The sequence below is a fragment of the Halichoeres trimaculatus genome, unplaced genomic scaffold (assembly GCF_033239565.1).
Source record: "Halichoeres trimaculatus isolate MK-OKI-2021-1 unplaced genomic scaffold, fHalTri1.1 fHalTri1_scaffold_5, whole genome shotgun sequence".
NCBI lineage: Eukaryota > Metazoa > Chordata > Actinopteri > Labriformes > Labridae > Halichoeres > Halichoeres trimaculatus.
This window is the reverse complement of record NW_027437183.1, coordinates 32,522,678-32,536,269: the sequence shown is the minus strand read 5'-3', so window position 1 is coordinate 32,536,269 and position 13,592 is coordinate 32,522,678. Positions and strand designations below refer to the sequence as shown.

Sequence of the window (13,592 nt, the reverse complement as noted above, 5' to 3'; positions counted from 1 at the left end):
ATTTTTTTTACATTTATTTAAAGTATTGTTTTAACATTTCTTTTACTGTACCTTTTACTGTAGCTATTTATTAATTGTGATGTGTACTACCGCCATCTTGGCCAGGTCACCCTTGCAAAAGAGATCCAGATCTCAATAGGTTTTTATCTGGTAAAAGAAAGGTTAAAAAATAATTTAAAAAAATTCACAACTGAATATTAACTTCTATAAGTTCTGAAGAATTGTTGTGCTGGTAAAAATTTACATATTTTAAAGCTTAAATAAATATTATCTTTAGTAATTCCTACTAAACACAAGTTTTAAGTCATTCTGTAGTATGACCAACAAGACAAAAGATACTGCTAACATTTAAACAAGTCTTTTTTGCACTTCTCAATTGAAAAAGTAAAAGGAACCCTGAAATTTTATTGACCTCCAGTTGTCAGTAAGAGTAACAAACCATACTGAATGAAGTTTACGAGGGGTATGGCCCTGCCAGCCACAGTCATTCTCCTGCATGGATCTTGTAGCTTCTCAGGGTTTTTTTTTTTTTTTGCCAGAAAAAAACAGCATTTTGACTTTTGCTGGTTTAATTAAGAACAAGTACAAGTTAGTATACTCCCTTCAGGTTTGTGTACATTAAACTTTTTTTTTCCTTACCATCCTTTGGGATTTGAAAATTGCATTCAATTAAACTGCGGTGTCAGTTTCAGATCGATTAATTGTTCAGCCCTATTCCTATACTCATTTTTTTGCCTTTCACTACCAGTGCTATCCCATAGTAAGCCCAGGTATTGTATTGGTATCACACTGGAGCTAGAGAAGTTGGATCAGTATGCCCTACATCTGGCATCAGGAGACGCCTCAGGGACAAGTGGGGTTCAATTTCATCAGCCTGTGATGATGGAACAAGGATGATTGAGGCTGCTTAGAGACTGATTTTTTTTTACAGAAATCACATATAGCATTTATGTGTTACTTTCAAGGTTAATAAATATGTCAGTAAGAGCTGCTGGTCCTTGGTCATTATCACAAATTTAATTATAGCCCTCTTTAAAATAAAAACTAGGACACCCCTGCTCTAAACTCTAACAAAACATCTCTCTTTGTTTTTTTTAATTGAAGTTTATTTTAGATGGCTGGTGCTCAGGAGGCAGTGGAGAACTCTGCTTATTAAAATAATCTGGTCATTGCAGAATTAAACTTTAATCTATCTTTACATCACATATAAACGGACATTTGTTCTTTAACTCTCCCTGCTCTGTTTGTAGATTTGGTGGCAGTGCAGTCAGCTGTGAGAGACCACCCAGGACACAGGAATGTGAGACAAACACTGAAACAGGCTTTCATAAACAGACCAGCCTCTCCACTAGATGGCTCTCATGTGTTTTGATAGTTGAACCAGTCTAGAGACCGACTCAGCTCGCAGCTCGTACAGTGACTAAGACATTTTAGATTGGTGGAATAATTTAGTCTTTGAATCTTCTGCCCCTGAGCACAGACATCAGTCAGGAGAGGATTTCTCAATTATTTATAAGCCCCACAAAGGAAAAGAGTTCCTTTCTGGATGAAAGTGAAGGCTCAGACCAACATAAGTGTGTTAACCTGAGGTGATGTCTGTTGTTCTGTTCCTGAGCAACTGGTTTACTTTACTGAGCTTTACTCTGAACAGCCAGGACATCATTTAGAGCCTCGCTCCTCTGAGATTAACTCAACAAGCTCATGATTTCTGGCCAATAACAGTTTAATGGGGGCAAATATTTCAGCAAAGCTGGGTGTAATTCCAGTCCAAATGTGGGTTAAAATTAGTTACAGGTGATTCAAACTATTTACTCAAGGGGTTTCATATGTAGCTCTGTAACTGTGCTGTAGTGGCTTCATTATGTGTTGTCAGTTTTCCAGCTCAGTGAAATCATTTGGCTCACACAGAGGTGCTGAAACAGGCTGCATCCAAACAGAAAATAAAGCACAAAGAGCTTTATTTAGTTTTGTTCACATGTTGCATCCAGGTCTGCAGAGAACCTGACGTGATGCCATGATACGGAGAAAAGCTATTTGGGACACAGCTGGAGACAAAGAGTAAGTACTTTAGCACAGATTTGGACGTCTTGGCGTTCTGCGCTCACCGAGGCTCTTAAGAGGAAAAAGTGAGCTGATGTTTTTTATTGCACACAGGAAATCCAGCTACAATCTATCTCTGCATCGTAGAGCTCTGCTGTTTTGCTTAGTGAAAGTTTGTTATTGAAAACTCAGCATAGAAAGTAAACACATTTGTGTCTGGTAAATTATTTATTTGGTGTAACAAATCTTTTGGCAATGAATCTTTTTGTTTCTCCAGAATTCAACCTTCCAACCCAATTCCAATGACACCAAACAAGAGTCAAAGGCAGAATGAAATGTTTGGCATTGGCAGAGAAGATTTGGCAATTTTTCTATAGGTGTAGCCGACATACTCAGCTCTGCTGCTCATCCCATTTATGACAGTGCTTCTCAAATTGTGGTCCATGGACCACTAATGGTCCCCCAGGACCCCCTAGACATCTGCTTTGACCTTAAGTGGTAGGGCTGAGACAATATGCTATTCTCCTGATTTGATTCCATAACGACTTTTGGGGTGCTGATTCCATTTAAATTGTGATTCTTCAATATTTATGATTTGTGCGATTTTTAGTTTGTTGTTTTAACACCAGAAAATGTGAAAAAGTTAAATGATGATGATAATGTCTACAGACTATATCAGAAGCCATATTTTCCCTTAAAATGCACATCAGGTGCCTGATTCAGTTTCTGAACTCCTGCAGGTCCATCTTGCCAGGCTCCAATGACCAACAATTTCACTCGGCTAAATTCTGACCGGCCCAATCAGGAAAGAGCTGTGGGAGCAGACGTGACGTCAGCAGACTTTCGTACTTGTCAGCGTTCCTTTGATTCTTAAGTTAAATTTATAAAAACGGAAGCTGTCGTCTAACGCCTTTTTCACAGCTGTTTCTCGTCATTCAGTAGTTGTTCATCTATTGTTTCTTAGAAGCATCAGCTCACATAAGCTACATCATACCGTGGCTTGATGTGGATTGGTTTGTGGTGAGTGTGTTAATCAGAACGGTCGTCCAATCACCAGCTGTAGATTTTTTTTAAAGTCCCGCCTTTGAAAACAGATCAGAAGAGCTGCTACCCAGATGGACTAGTGAAATATTTCCGTGGTGGGTATATGAAACTGTCCGTCTGGGATGTCAGGTTACATCAGGTGAGTCACAGAGGAAAAGACTAAAATGAAGAATTTGAATTAAAAAATAAATAAATAAATTTTTGACAAAGAATCCTGATTCTGGTATTGCCAAACAAAAAATCCCGATTTTATCTGTTTTCAATTTTTTCTTCCACCCCCTGTGAGTGGGTCATGTTTTTTTATGGAACATTAACAAAAAATTGAAAAATCTGAAAAGACAAGTTTGCCAGGATTCACAAAAGTATCCTTGAAACCTCCATCCCAGGCCTAACGGTTAAGCTAACGCTACTTTATCAATGAATGAACAGGCAAAAACCTCACCTATCGGTTGCTAAGACAGGGACATTTAAAAGAAACTCAAAAGGGACCTCAGACAGGTTCAACGGCAAAGTGATTCAGCCGCAGGGAGCATTGTGACATTGTGGAAGCTAACTTTTGTGCCAGTGCTAGTTTGCCTGAGTCAAGTAAGAACCCTCAATTGAAATGTGAAACTCAACCTGAACATGAAAAGTCCACTTTCAAAGTGAAACAAAAATACCGCAGTAAAAACAAACAACTCGGATTCTTTTGGACAGGGAACGAAGAGGATCAGACTGTGTTTTGTGCTATGAATCATTATGGAATTATTAAATCTGCAAAATCTAACTAAATAATACATCATCAGTTTGCTATCTGGACTGTTGTTCTGAGACAATTTAGGTTGGTGGTCCTTTAGAGGAGAAATCAACAGACTTTACTGAGCTATAGAATTTACTGCCAGGAAGCAGTGTTACACCAAAGAAACAATCTACCAAACACGGATCACTTACTCTTTGTGTTAGGGGGTAGGTTTGAAAAGATTAGCAATCTCATATCATCTGTAAGACTTAATTAAAGAACAACGTGAAAATCAGCAACTGTGCTGCAGCTGGGATACAAAGTTTTGCACAATTCACATGATTTTTCCTTTAGTCTCTGCTGAATAAATACACACCACAAACAGAATCGGTTCTTATGAACTAAAGCTGGGAGACATCTGCTCACAAAGCTCACATCCGAGGCACATATCCTCCACTTCTCCCACTGGAGAATGCTAAACATGTTGCTGCAGGCTGTTCAGAAACAAACACTGATCTTATTGGTTTTAGTCAGGTTTCTTCTGCACAGTTTTTACAAAGTCTAGTACAAACTAGCTTATAATTTCTAAAGGATTAACCTTGAATTTTAGTGACGTAGATTCTGAGAAGTCTGGAGGTTTTGTACCCTGGAATACAAATCCTCAGGGTTATGAACAATAATTTTGAGCAGGTCGGTTAAGATGATAATTTCTCAAGTTGCTAATGATTAAATCTTTGCTAAAAATAACATGTTACAAACATTTTTGTCTGTTTTCACATCCAGAACAGTTTATATTTTGTACAACCTGAATACAGATAGTTGTGTGATGGTTTCCAAAAAGCAGCTGGCAAACAAAGCTTCCCTGCCTCATGCTGAGGAGAAGGCATCTAATGTGGCTCAGCTGTTCAGACTACAGCTCTGTAGCTCTGTAATGAAAAGGTAGACCTTGTTTATTTTTACAGACACACACTACACTTCCAATCTCTAGAAGTATATTTTGTAACCAATCGTCTTTGTATTTGTGCAATCCTTTAACAACATTTATCCAAAAGTCATTTTCTCTCTGTCAGTTTCAGTCGGGTCAACACGTGGCTGCCTCTTGTGTTCATCTCCACCCCTGCAGGGTTTACCTTATTTGGCAGCTTTATGTCCTGGACATGCTGCAAGAACATGTTCTCATGTCTGAAGAGTTTTCTCTACATGTTACTGTGGCCTCAGCTTCATATGCTGACAGGTTGGCTTAAACCATTTTTGCAGCAGAGCAATAAATGTTTGTGCACAGTTTGTGATGTGTGTCTGTGCCACAGCTCCCATAGTCCTGCTTGGCATGTCTAAAAAACCTTACCGTAGGCCTGTCACGATAACAAATTTTGCTAGACGATAATTTTCAAAAATATTATTGCTGATAAAGGATATTATCGTCGATATTATTTTGATTTTTTTCCCATTTTTTCATTGATGTAATTATGATAAATGGGATAATAAAGTAAGTACACCATATCAAAAGCAAGAAACTTTAATTTCTTCAGAGTATTTAACTGTAACTAAAAGGTCAGGATCTTTTAAATTAAATAAATTAAACAAAAAAATAAAATAAATTTAACAAACAATAAAGAGAAAAAAATACAATGAAAATTAAATGGACTCTCTTTTAGAAAAAAATACATGTCAATGAAAATAATTAATACTAATTAAAAACAATAAAACATAGACCCTGTCTCTAAAGAAAAAAATGAAACTCCAAAAAAACAACAACAATAAAAACTCTAGCCTAAATAAAAGGGAGTTTATACAGTTCCTGAATTGTTTGTAACATGTCCTTTTACCCAGTCAGTCCGTACTGTCTGTCAAACATTTTGAATATTTCTGGCTTTCAACCGTATTGAAGGGCTGCATTTCTTTGGCAATGTAGCTGTCTTTGAGTGCCCACCATTTGGAGCTTTTATTTCTATTTACTTTGCAGACCAAAAGCCTCAGTAAGAGCGGATTGTCAAAGAACAAGGCTCTGCTGCACCTCCCCTTCTTCTTCTTCTTCGTCGCCACTATTTTCAAACAAATGCGACATATCAACTCGTTGGTGTTCATGAGCTCACACTTTGTTCATTCTGATAAAAAACAAAATATTCCCACACTGGGACTGTGGCAGGCGGCTTAAGAACCGTATCTTTCGTGCCATCACTCATATTAGCGTGTGTTTCCTCCTTACCCCTCAGGAAGCTCGCTTCAGCTCTCTCTGTGTGTACGCGTGAGCAGCCCTGTCTTCACCCCAAAGATCGCATTTTTGACAGATGCTCACTCCGCTATAAATCCGCTATAGAACCTATGCACCCTGATGGAAAGATAGACGTAGTGAGCCATCTTCTCATTCAGCCTCTTTGGTGGAAAGAGAGGAGGAAAACAAACATGGATGCACGTGTCAGTTTATCGAGGCTGGCAAACTCACCGAGAACGTTTTTATTTATCATTCGGTTAATCGATTTATTGATTATCGTGACAGGCCTACAGCAGAGCAATAAATGTTTGTGTTCAGTTTTTGATGTTTTGCGATCCTCCAGAGTGTCTGTGCCACAGCTCCCACAGTCCTGCTTGGCATGTCTAAAAAACCTTACAGGCACAAAGAAACAAAGAACTCAAAATGTGTTGCAGCTGCACAGCATCTCCTTCAATATCCTCCTTCAACGGAGACTCAACAGTCAACAGATCTCAGTTTGCTGAGGAGTATAAGTCCTGACCTCTTTGCCCAGTCCTTATCTGTGTTTCCTTATCTCCACTCCACGCTGCCTGTGTATTTATGTATTTATGTATTGATGCTTCACAGAAATGTTTGGCAGAGAGGTTTCCATGACATGTTCGTTCCACAACACTTCAATGAACAGCTAAATGTGTCAAAGCAGATGTCAGAAACAGAGAGAGCTGCTTGCTCTTTTCACAGGATCTGAATAGATGTTGGATAGATGTTGGATCACAGCCTGGGGACCAAAAGTGCTGCTGAACCAGGCAGAGGCTCCTGTCTTTTATTTCACCCCATCACTCTGCAGAGCTGCTGCAGAAAAGCTTTGCTGCGTACCTTTTTTGAAATTCAGATATCCTTCATAAACTCATCATAGGATCATTAGATATGTTAGGAAAATGTAGTCTGAATTACTTTTTTGTTTTGTTTCACTACTGAGGTTTAAACCAACATCTGCAAAGAATCATGCTGCTTGAACACAAAGAAACAAAGCTGTTTCTGTGATACTGAAAACTGTTTTCTGAGTGAGTGCACACCGTTGGACTGGGTGCTCATACAGTAAACTGTTTTAAATTAACATGGCTGAAACTGAGGGAAATAAAAAGATCAGGTTTAAGATGTAAATTTTAATTAACAGCTTAAGGAATGAATAGCTGACAGAAAAGGAAGAATCTGCAAATCTGTTCAGAGGCACCTATAAGTTTATTGGTAACCGCTCCTCTGACTAAACAGAGCAAAAAAAGAAAGACTGGATTGGAATCTAATAAACTCTCACCACAGGGGCTCTGACAAGCAAAAAAACAATCCTAGTCCTAGAGAAAATGTGCATGTACTATTTGTCTCTAAACTTGGCATCTCAGGATCTGTGCTGTTGTGGTTCAAGTCCTACCTCACAGACAGATCCTTCAGAGTGTCATGGCAAATAGAAGTGTCTAAATCACATGGCTTATCAACAGGGGTACCCCAGGGTTCAGTGCTTGGTCCCCTACTCTTTTCCTTATACACCACCTCTCTTGGTGCAGTGATCGGCTCTCATGGCTTCTCCTACCACTGCTATGCTGACAACACTCAGCTCTTCCTGTCTTTTCCTCCTGATGACACAACTGTCTCAGCTCGGATATCAGCGTGTCTGGCTGATATCTCCACATGGATGAAGGAACGCCACCTTCAGCTAAATCTGTCCAAAACTGAGCTCATTGTCCTTCCTGCTTGTTCCTCGGTTCAATTACAGATTAATGTCCTGCTTGATTCCAATCAACTTGTGCCACAAACTCTGCCAGAAATCTGGGTGTTATGATTAATAACCAGCTGACCTTTAAGGTTCATGTGGCCTCAATTTCACGGTCTTGTGGATATGCCCTCTATAACATCAGAAGGATCAGACCTTACCTGGCACAACAGGACATGCAGCTTCTGGTACAGGCCCTTGTGATATCACGCATCGACTACTGCAATTCCCTCCTCGCAGGCCTTCCTGCGTGTACATTTAAACCTCTGCAGATTACCCAAAATGCAGCAGCACATCTGGTCTTTAACCAGCCCAAAACAGCACACGTCACCCAGCTGTTAATCTCTCTTCACTGGCTTCCAGTAGCAGCTCCAATCAAATTCAAAGCTCTTCTTCTGGCTTATAAAACATTAACAATAACAGCTCCTGCCTACCTGGGGTCCCTCATCCAGGCATACACTCCCTCTCACCCACTACGCTCTGCTTGTGAAAGACGCCTGGTGCTCCCAGCCCAGCGCGGCTCCAAATCTCTAGCCAGACTCTTCTCCTCTGTTGTGCCCAAATGGTGAATGAATTACCTAACTCTATATGATCCACAGAGTCCCTTTCTACTTAAAGAGAAGTCTGAAAACTTATCTGTTCAGGGAACACTTAGATACTTGATCTGACCCTTCTCCTCTTTGCCCTCAGGGGGAGAATAAGTCAGAGGGTCTATGACTCAGCTGTTATGATTTTTTAGCAGTATTACTGAATTTTGTTGAAGATTGAACAATATTGTTGCAGCAATTAATTGTGGTTTGTTGGCTTGTTGATAATTGTAACCCCCCACCCAAAAAAAAAAAAAAAAAAAAAAGCAAAACAAAAACAAACTTGCACTAAATGGCAACACCTGCAGCCGAATAACTTGTAGCACTGTTGTCGCACTAACTAGGTTTTCCCTCTGTCTGAATTCTTGCTTGTGTTGTACGTCGCTGTGGACAAAAGCGTCTGCTAAATGAAACTGTAGAACTATAAACTGTTTGTAGCTTTACTCCTGATATCGTGTCACAGATAAAAGTGGATAATGCTAGCATGACAGTTGTGAGTACTCACTCAGTCAAGTTTGTTTTTTAGCTTTATGTTTTAACGTTTTGGTGTTTCCTTACCTCTAAATGAGACATGACTCTACGTAGTGCAAAACGTTAAATGATGTACTGAGTCCGTCTTTCAGTCATTCACAATCATGGACGCGGGGCGCTCGTGCATGTGAGCAGGGGCGTTGCTTTGAAGGAGCCCCAAGGGGAGGGGGAGGAGGGGCTAGGCGGAGTCCTGACGAGATGCTACATTTAAATTTATGCTAGTTTTTCAGGACTGCCAACCCTGACTTTAAAATGATTTGAATATATAGAAAAAAACAAGATTCAGAACCGTACTCAAGGAACCCAGTATCAAAGTTAAAGGTGTCCCTTTATGGAATACTTTGGACAGAGACTACGAAGAAATTAAACCATTAAATATCTTCAAAAGACGTATCAAAAACAGTATACTAAAAAAACACAGGGATGAAATATATTCTTAAGCTTGCACCTGAAATTGAAAAAAAAAATACAAAAATTTAATTAAATTTAAAAAAAGCAATATTACGAGCAATTGTATCAAGAATGGGTTTTGTTTCTTCTGTTTTTCTTTTGTTGATGTGTATTTGCATTTAAGTTGGGGATTGCTTTGCTTGTTGTCATTCTGTAAAAAAAGAATTAATGCTAAGCTAAAAGGAATGCTGGCACTATGCTCCTTTTCATTTGTTTTAAAATTTATTTTATTTTTATACTTGTGTCAATGTGAATTAAATAAAGGCAAACAAAAAATAAATATCATCAAGATATCACTTTAAGATGGAGGTTTTCATTAAAATATTCACACAAGCATAACAGCTCAACTCCACACAGCCATGCAGCCTCTTGTGCTACGTAAGCTGATTCTCACAGGGTGAGAAGCAAACAACACTTGTCAAGATTTAAACGAAACAGAGCTGCAGCGTTAAATTACAGTGGTAATGAATTCAATGGAGCCGATCCAAGACTGACCAAAGGAGCAAGCAGATGTCGTGTTCTTTTACAGAAAGCTGAACAAAGAACGAAACTGAGACAGAGGATGCAGAAGCACTCTCTGAAAACATGTCCTGACCTGGGAGAAAAAGTGCCCTTAGATGACCTTTGCTACATGTCCACTGACTGATTGATTGATTGATTGAGAAGAATCAGCCCAGTGAGGTCTTAATACAAAGGCTGTATGGGGGCAGGACTCACTCATTAATATGTCTCCCCCGCTCCCCTTCTTTTTACAAGCTTTGACTGTGCTGAGCCACTTCCCTGCCATAACATTAGCTTCCTGCAGTGGCGTCTCAAGTAAAAACAAGAAAAAAAAAGTCTACAAAGGTGACTTTGTGGATAGCATGGACAGGCAGGCACCAGTCTTTCCCTGACAGAGCATTCACTGTCAAACCCTGGGATGTATGTCCCCAAAATGTGCATCACTTCCTCCAAACATGGTTTACAGTCCACAAGCTATTTTTACTCTCAGTCAAATGAAGGATGAGTCATAAAATATTCTGCTCCTTCAAACATTTGACAATAATTGCATCAATGTGCCTTTGTTAAAGTGAGTCAGCATCTGTTGGTGAGGACTCCATTCACACACTGGACAAGCTGCATTCCTGGCCCTGAGGGTGGCAAAATATTAAAAAAGCGTATTGTTGTCCTGGATTAAGTCATATATAATCATTATAATACAGGCTTAATAATGATATACACCTCTAACAGATTTCATTTTCACTTCCCTTCACTGTGTCACTGCTTCAGGGCTTTTTGATGACATTTATACTGTACTTTACCCTTTAGGGAAATAAGATATTCTTAGGTACTTGTATATCATTGGGCACCATGGCATTATTGTTTAACATTTCTTTAGTTTTTGTGAAATTGAAGTATGTGGGATGTTAATGCTGTTGTGGGGCATCCTATCTGCATATTAATAAAACTAATTATGGGTTTGGTTCTTGGTCTCTCTTTAAAACAACATTTTCTGTTTACTGTAAAAACTGACTGAATCTGCCACAAGGGTATAAAAAACTACTGGTTTAGTTTCTTTTAGAAATACATTATTCTCATAGCAAGAAACAAGAAACTTGACAAGTAAACTTTTCCTAGCACATTGAAATACTCTTTTTACTCTTTACAAGCAATTCGGGCATAATTTTTGTCTTCTTACATTTTGAAATAGGACATTTTTCTGGACATGTCAGGTGAATATGAGTCAAATTAGGTTTGAAATAAACACTATTTGAACTTAAAAGGAGACATGAACCTGTATTTAGATTTCAATTTTTGCAGTGTATTCTTAAAAGATGTAACTAGAATGTTAAGCTTTGGAAAAGGAAACGCCCTCCTGAAATGCCTTTTCATCAACTCAAAGGCAAGATAGATGTTTTTATTCGTCAAATGTCTTGGGTTCTGGTTTATTGAGAGGGTTAAAACAATATTGTACTTTCATGCTTTTCTGGGGAGTTGAGGGACCTTTTCTGGTCATCTAAAAATACACACACAGGCCAAGGCTCTGTAGTATTATGTTATTGGGGCCACCCAAAAAGCACTGACAGGCTGCACCATCAGGTCACTGTGACTCTTCTCGGGGGGATGGCAAATTTACATTGTTCTTGGCTACACCCACATCAACAGCCCCACGGCTAACGTATAACACAGTGAATATCAGTCCTGCTGATCTACCATACACCCAGCCACCAAAACACTTTCAGTTCAGACAACTAACTGACGTATTAGAGTGGGAAAACTTCAGTACAAGTCCGTCAGAGGCTTAATGACAACTTAAAACCTGTAAGATACCCCTGTTAGCCAGTTAGCTCAAACGTCAGGTACGCAAGGAATGTCAGTTATTCTACTTCCTATTTAACCCTACGCTTTCAAAACAAAAGCCCCGCTAGACACGTAAGCGTCGGATCAGAGTCAAAGTACGACCAGATCCATGTTGTTACCAAACTGATGGAAAAACGTGAAGGGGAGAAAGAAGGGATTTTCAAGCCCCCTTCATAAAATTTGCTTCATTCAAAAACCTTATTTTAATGCAGTAAGTTCAAGTCAATAAATCACAATGTACAACACCAATCATGTCAACAACACACTGAAGACTTATTTTGAAATTATTTAAAATAAAAGTCCAAGTTAATTACCAAGCTTGATCGCTTCACACAAGCTGATTCAAGGGTTCAAACAATAAATGCCAGGTTATAAAGACAAACTAATCGAACAAAGTGACTATGCAGATAAACTGTAACCTCATAATACGTTTGTGTGTTTCTTTTTAGCCTAATTACGCCCCTTAACTGTCAGTAAACAATGGAAAAGCTAATAATGCTAACAATGCTACGACCAGTGTTAGCATAGCCGGTAAAAACACAGCACTCTGTCATAAACTAGTAAAATATTCATACCTGAGGTTGGCCTAATTCTTCTGTTTGATGGGTTGATTCATGTTCGGTCTGTGGTATTCTGTGGCCGCTATCAATCCGCCTATCCACACTTTGAGACAGCAGGCAGCAGCAGCAGCAGCGGCATCGGTTTCAGATGTCAGCCCCTCTTCTCTGCTGGCAGCGGCTGGATGATCCTCTGCCCCCTCCTCTCGTTGCATCATCTCAGCATCACCATCTAAAAAGGGTGAGGGCAAGTGAACAGCCTCGGGATGTTTTAATATGAAGTGATTGAGTTATAATCGTCCATAATTTACTGCTGGAGCAGAGCCAAAGTATCTGCAGAGCTTATGTCCAACCAAGCTTTCACCCATTTCTACTGCTCAAAATCAGAGGGATAGGCTCATATCGATCAAAAACACATTTTTTCCTTAAATTATTTAATTTCTGACTTATGAGTCAGAATGAGTATTTTTAAAGTTAATACTCTCCAAGTCCCTAGAAACTTTGATTTATTGTAAAATTAAAATACTGGGGGGGATTAAGCAAAGATATGAAGTGTCTTGTAACACTACTGTGACTACTTCTTGAATACTTAACTACAACATTCTTATTCTCTTTTTTCATTATTCATAGACTTATGCATTGGCACACTCTCATCCATGAGGCGATTTTAGGTCTACTACCTTCATATCTTCTGACCTTCATCAACCAAAGGACTTCAGGGTCTTATAATCTTCGGTCCCAGAATTTTCTCGTGTTGTCTGTTCCTAAGGTTCGAACTGAGCAGGGAAAAAAGGCCTTTAAATTTGCTGCTCCTTCTGCTTGGAATGAGCTGCAAAAAGACCTGAAACTGAATGAGCTGGTCTCACTGGACATTTTTAAGAGATTGTTAAATGATGGAAATACTGCGGCATCTGGCTACAGATGTGTTGACAGATGATCTTGCTTCCTTTGATAATCCAGCCCGTCTTTAAATTATTGTGCATAAAGTTATTTTACAGGTCTATGTATGTTGTGAGGAATGCTGTTTTTGTGAATGTAAGAAACTTTGTACATTGTGCTGCTGCCTATCTTGGCCAGGACACTCTTGAAAAAGAGATTTTTAATCTCAATGAGTTTTCTCTTCCTGGTTAAATAAAGGTTAAATTAAAAAATTAGGTAAAAAAATGATGTGATAAGTGGAAATGATTGCATGCACAGGTGCTGCATAAAACACTCAATGACCCTGGTCCCCCAAAGCCCTTAACACAAGTACATGTGTGTCAAGTTTAACAAAAGACAAGGAAGTAAATAGGATAGCTAGATGCTACCATATTACCATTTTCATTTGATAGTGTCTTATTCTATGTAGTTTGAGCCACCTTCACCT

The 13,592-nt window shown here is 39.0% G+C and overlaps 1 protein-coding gene across 1 annotated transcript in view; it reads right to left on the bottom strand.

Annotated features, from left to right (window-relative positions):
- The window catches only part of specc1la (sperm antigen with calponin homology and coiled-coil domains 1-like a), a 32,522-nt gene extending 20,074 nt beyond the window's left edge, over positions 1–12,448 (bottom strand). The window contains exon 1 of the mRNA XM_074670080.1: positions 12,245–12,448. The gene's annotated coding sequence lies outside the window, so the exon portion shown is untranslated. The remainder of the gene's footprint in view (positions 1–12,244) is intronic.
- Positions 12,449–13,592: the final 1,144 nt, after the last annotated feature.